The sequence below is a fragment of the Schistocerca serialis genome, chromosome 9, assembly GCF_023864345.2.
Source record: "Schistocerca serialis cubense isolate TAMUIC-IGC-003099 chromosome 9, iqSchSeri2.2, whole genome shotgun sequence".
In the NCBI taxonomy this organism is placed as follows: Eukaryota; Metazoa; Arthropoda; class Insecta; order Orthoptera; family Acrididae; genus Schistocerca; species Schistocerca serialis.
The window spans coordinates 5,698,571-5,704,570 of NC_064646.1; positions in this window are offsets into that span (position 1 = coordinate 5,698,571).

The window sequence follows — 6,000 nt, forward strand, 5'->3', positions numbered from 1 at the left end:
CGGGATGGGGGCGACGACTGTCTGGAATGACGAGGAGGACAGGTAGATGGTCACTGCCAATAGGGTCAAGGAGTCCACTGCTATACAGCCAAGGAGGTTATGGGAGGAGAGGACGACATCAGGAGTGGTACTGGATTTGGGCCAGGTGTGCTTGGCAAGGAGAATGAGGCCACCTTGGAGGGTGGAGAGGAACTGATGCTTCCGCCGTAACTGGGCGACGGAACAACTATGGCTCTTGAGGTCAGTGGCAATCATGTAGGAGGAGAAAGTATGGTCGATGTGGGAAAGGGAGTCGAAACGAATAGGGGCAGTGGGGCAGACATAGGTGGTGTCGCAGGTAATGGTAAGACCATGGAGAAGACACAGAAAATCAGGTGTTCTGTGGGATCAGGAAGCAGGGGTTGGGCCTGAACAGGGATCTGGTGGTGGTGGCCAATGGCTACTCTGCCACGCACTATCGGGAGAGGATTATCGGAGCAGCAGAGGAGGTAGCATGACGTGTGTATGATATGCTGGGCTGGAGAAATGTTTTGTTGGGGAGGAAGGCATCCATGCAGCGGGTCATGAGGGTGTGAATGAGGAGGTTCTTGTTTGTGGGAATGGAGCAGATGTTGTTGAACAAGATATGGTACTGTCACACCATGACAGTAACTTAGACAAGAGTGTCAGGACAGGAGAAGGTGAAGTGGGCTTGGTTATAGGAATAGGTGGCATAGGTGTTAAGGTGGTGGATGCGAGGGATATCTGCTGGAGGGTGTGGATGTGCTCGAATGGGTGGATGTTCTGGCATTGGGGGGGGGGGGGGAAGAAGGGAGTTGCCAGAAGGGGGTGGGGGCGTCCAGAAGGCGGACAGGGATGGTGAGTTCAGGAGTGGTGGGGATGGGGGTTGGGCCTTGCACTTCTGGCAGTAGGTAGGATGCAGAAGGTTGCAGGTGTTGAAGGAAGGAGGGGACTGGAAGTTGGGACGCTGCCTGAGGAAGTACACCTGTTTGTAATGCTGGGCCTCACAGCACTCAGATGTCGGGTGTGCATTACAATGCAGGCGCCTCTGGCAGCAGATTGATTGAGGAGGGGAATGGGAGGGGACGACTTTGTATCGACAATGGAAGAGAAGGGCACCCTCCTTCAGAAGAAGGTCAATGGAAGGGGTGTGTTCAGAAAACACCCTCATAAGGTGGGTGGGGCCAGCAGGATTGAAAATCCGGTGAACTGCACATATTTTGAGCTAGGGATGCGCCTTGAGCTCCTCCAACACCTCCTCCTCCGTGATCGTCGGACTAAGCCGAACGATCACGGCAGTGAGGGTTGGCGGGCGACACGGGGGCTGGGATTGGCGGGAGGGGGATGGGGAAGGAGCAGGGGTGAGGGAGGCATTGGGACCCAAGCAGGTGATGGGGATTCGGGAGAGGATGTTGGAGTGAAGGGTGGGGCTAGGGGAGTTGATGAGAACAGAGTCCCGACGTGGAGTGAGGAGGGAGATGGGGACTCCGGGATAGTGTTGGCGGAGGAGCAGGGTTAGGTTCTGGGATCAGGATGGGACAGGAGGTACGTGTAAGAGGAAAGGGAGGAGGAGGGGGAGGGGGTAGAAGGGACAGGTGCGGAGACATGCGTGGCATCCAGAGGGGAGGAGGAAGGGGCTGTAATTTTTGGGGGCTGAGGAGGCGTGGGTGCCACTCGGGCGCTTAAAAGCGACAGAAGTGTGAGAAGAGGCGTAGGGTATTGGAGCAACGGGGAGATGGCGGACGGTGGCAGCTCCCAGCGTGGGAGCTAGTGCTGGTGTTGGAGATGGTGATGGTGATGGCGACAGTGAAGGTGATGGCGATGGTGATGGTAATAGCGATGGCGACAGCAAAAGTTGGGCATGGGCCGTGGCCCTCTGGGCTATCACCCTGGCAGGGGCTGCAGGGATGGTGGCAAAAGGGTGAGAGAGTGGAGGGAAGGTACCAGAAGAGGAGGATAAGGGGTGACGAAGAGCGCAGGAGAGGGGGGGGGTGAGAAGTGGGGGGATGGAATGGGGGGATGACTGTGCCCACCACGTAATCTTGGTGGCGGCGGCAGTCGGAGAGGTACAGACGACGGCAGTGGAGGTGGTAGTGAGAGATGAAGACACGGAGACGGACGAAGACGCCTATTGGGGCCGAAGCCCCACTCTGCTGCTGCCAGCGGGAGGGCGACCGCAGGGGCTGCTGGGCTGCTGGGCTGCTGGGCTGCTGTCGCTGGGACGGCTGCTGCCGCTGCTGCTGGCTGGCTGGCTGGCTGGCTGGCTGGTCGTCTGCTGCTGTGTCTGGAACACCCTATTGCTTCGATAAGTGACTAGCAGATATCGAAGGGCGGTACTCTTCCGAGTTCTGCCGAAGATGCCGGGGCTGCTACGGTTTCCCGCTTATATAGGCATTATGACTTCATCAGCAGGCAATCAGATAGACCCAATGTGGCGCGAGCGCGTATGTCGACCCGGGTAGCTAGCACAACTATTGCCTGTGGCAGCACTGGTTATGTCATGTGGCGCCAGGGGCAGGTGCCAGGTCTGAAACTGCCGCTCCCGCGTCGCGCATTTGTCTTTTCTCTTTCGATGTCCAACGCCCTCCTCCATTCCCTGCTGAGTGTGTACCCCTGGTATCTGTTGAAATTGGTGTTGTTTAAACGAGTCTCGGCCTCTTCCTTTATAACAGAGTCCCAATATGTAGATGCATGAGCCAACGCTTTTGTATTTTAGAACTGTAATTTATGTCCATTTTCTAGGCAATGGTCCGCTAGGGTCGACTTGTCAAGCTCCCTTTGTTTTATATGGCGCTTGTGCTCAGTACAACGCTCCGCAACCGTGAGAATTGTTTGTCCAATATACATGCTGCTTCATTCACAGGGTACACCATACACGCCGGACACTCGAAGAGCAATGTCGTCTTTAACAGAGCGCAACATATCTCGTATCTTGGAGGCGGGCCGGAACACTGGTCTTAGCCCATGTTTCTGCAGCAGACGTCCTAACTTGCTGCTAGTTGCTCCAGCTCCACAGTATGGCAGGAATGCAGTCCGTTTGGCCTCTTCTACTGATTCACCATGGCCGGCCGCGGTGGTCTAGCGGTTCAGGTGCTCAGTCCGGAACCGCTGGACTGCTACGGTCGCAGGTTCGAATCTTGCCTCGGGCATGGATGTGTGTGATGTCCTTAGGTTAGTTAGGTTTAAGTAGTTCTAAGTTCTAGGCGACTGATGACCACAGATGTTAAGTCCCGTAGTGCTCAGAGCCATTTGAACTGATTCACCAGGTGTCTTTCGTCGGTGGCCCTTAAAAGCGTTTGCAATGTCTCATTTGCTGTATACATTTTCCCCGAAAACACGTTTTAAATTCTGCTATTCAGACTGTCGGTGGTCGTCGTCAGAGATAATCTTGGCTCTATGGACCAACGTATTCAGGACCGCTTTCTTGTGTACAGGGTGGTGGAAACTATTGGCGTTGAGGTACCGATCAGTGTGTTTTGTTTCCGGTACACTGAATGACCAAGCTGGCCTCCTGCCTTCCGCTCAACCAAAACATCCAAGAATGGTACCTTGCCGTGCTTCTCCATCTCGACAGTAAATTTAATGTTGGGATGGACACCATTCATGTGATCGACGAACTGCTGTAGTGTACCTTCACCATGAGGCCATAGCAGGAAGGTGTCATCAACGTATCGTAGAAATCAAGATGGCCGTAATGTTGCAGTTAGCAGAGCCTGCTCCTCAAACTTCCGACTGCTGGAGAGAATGGTGATACCACGGCTATGCCGTCCGTCAGCTCATAATATTCATCGCAGTACAAAAAGTACGTTGTCGTTAGGACGTGACAGAATAACTTAATGATTGCAGATGGAAAATGTTGGGTCAAAAGATCCAGCGTAGCTTGTATTGGCACCCAAGTAAAAAGTGACACAACGTCCAGGCTAACCATTAGGTCGTTTGGGCCTATCTTCATTCTATTGAGTGTCTCAATAAATTTATGCGAGTTGACAACATGGTGTTCACAATGTCACAGTTTTGGTGTTAATAATCCTGCCAGATGTTTAGCAAGTCTGTAGATGGACGAACTGATTGCACCAACAATGGGCCTCAGAGGAGCACTTTCCTTGTGTATTTTTGGTAATCCATAAAGCCTGGGAGATCTGGCGGCACGAGGCGTTAAGTTATTCTCCACTTCATCTGGTAAACCAGAATCCTTTAATAATTTACCTGTCTTTCTGACAATGGCTTGTGTGGGATCACGACTAAGTTTGCGAAACGTGGCGTCCTCTAACAAATGTAGCATATTCAGCTGGCAGCCTGCAGAGTTCAGTACCACGGTAGAATTCCCTTTGTCAGCTGGCAAGACAACCAAGTCTTCATTCTCACGTAATAACCGTAAGCAAGGTCGTTCCTGCTGTATTTATTACTGTACCTTTTACGCACAAAACAAAACAAAGAAGCAAACAACAGAATACAAATCTCAACGACGATTTGTCAGGGCGTGGTGTGAGGAATGAATCATCTCACAGTTCTTCATAGTCATTTCGGTGACGGCGGAAGACGCTGAGTCGGTATGGAGCGCCACCACGTATGGGGATTGGTGAGTCGGCGGCTCTTATCGGCGACCCGCGGATACTGTGAGGCCCATACAGTCTCCACGTTGTTGCAGTGTGTTTCCGCAGCTGAGGCCGTGATATTACGGAGTCAGAAGCCGGATGTTGCCGATGAATGGGATAGCCCCCATTTCCTCTTTCTTCCACGCTATTTTTTCGACTGTACTCTTCCCTTCTTATCAGTCTTTAATCTCGCCGACTCGTTGAATTTTTCCTCTTCTCGACGTTGCCGTTGGTGGACTAAATTTTCAAATGCCACCCACTGACTAACCGCTGTTCCATGATCACGCTTCCCAGTGGAGGGTGAGAATTTGTGCGGGCCAGTGTGGCCGTGCGGTTCTAGGCGCTTCAATCTGGAACCGCGTGACCGCTGCGGTGCAGGTTCGAATCCTGCCTCGGGCATGGATGTGTGTGATGTCATTAAGTTAGTTAGGTTTAAGTAGTTATAAGTTCTAGGGGACTGATGACCACTTCTGTTAAGTCCCATAGTGCTCAGAGCCATTTGAACCATTTGAAAATTTGCTGTCTTGCTTTGGCTGGGCGTCTGACTCAGGAATTGGCGTCTTTATCACGTTTTCACTGTCAAGGTTGTTCCCGTCGTTGGTAGCTCATTGTTCCGATGTCTTTCTGCAGTGAAAGCAGTCACACAACACTTCCTTGGTTCGGCTATGACTTCTTGTGACCTGCACTGTCTCACTTCTGTGCTTCGTCCAAGAATCTGCTGGCGTTCGTGATGTACAAGCAATCTTCTTACCTTCTAGCAAACATTTTTTGAACAGGATAACTTGTCCCGCAGTTCGCGCCTCCCTGCGCGCCTTCTTGGCGCTTTATCTCTACGCTCCATCCCAGGATCTGCAGGGTGCCCGTGTTATCCACACGTTTCGCGTTGCCCACCAGATTCTTCACAAGGTGTCCTTCCTTGAGCAAGGCTTGGGCGTAAGTGAGGATACCCCCTGATTGTTTGCGAATGCATCTCTGGCGCTCACTCTACGGCGTCCCACTTTCATCTTGTCCTGGGTAGCTGGCATTGCGAGTCGGATAGAGTGGCCACCAGCAGAGGTATCACTCGTTATTGGTGATCTGAGACAACCATGGGGTATCGATTTGCATCACTGCACTTATGGCTATTGCAGAAATTGAACCCGGCCGGGATGGCCGAGTGGTTCTAGGCGCTACAGTCTGGAACCACGCGACTGTTACGGTCGCAGGTTCGAATCCTGCTTTGGGCATGGGTGTGTGTGATGGCTTTAGGTTAGTTAGGTTTAAGTAGTCCTAAGTTCTAGGGGACTGATGACCTCAGATGTTTAGTCCCATAGTGCTCAGAGCCATTTGAACCATTTTTTGAACCAGCAATTGAAATGATATGATGCTTGAAAAGTCCTCATCGGAACGCGATACTGATTACACG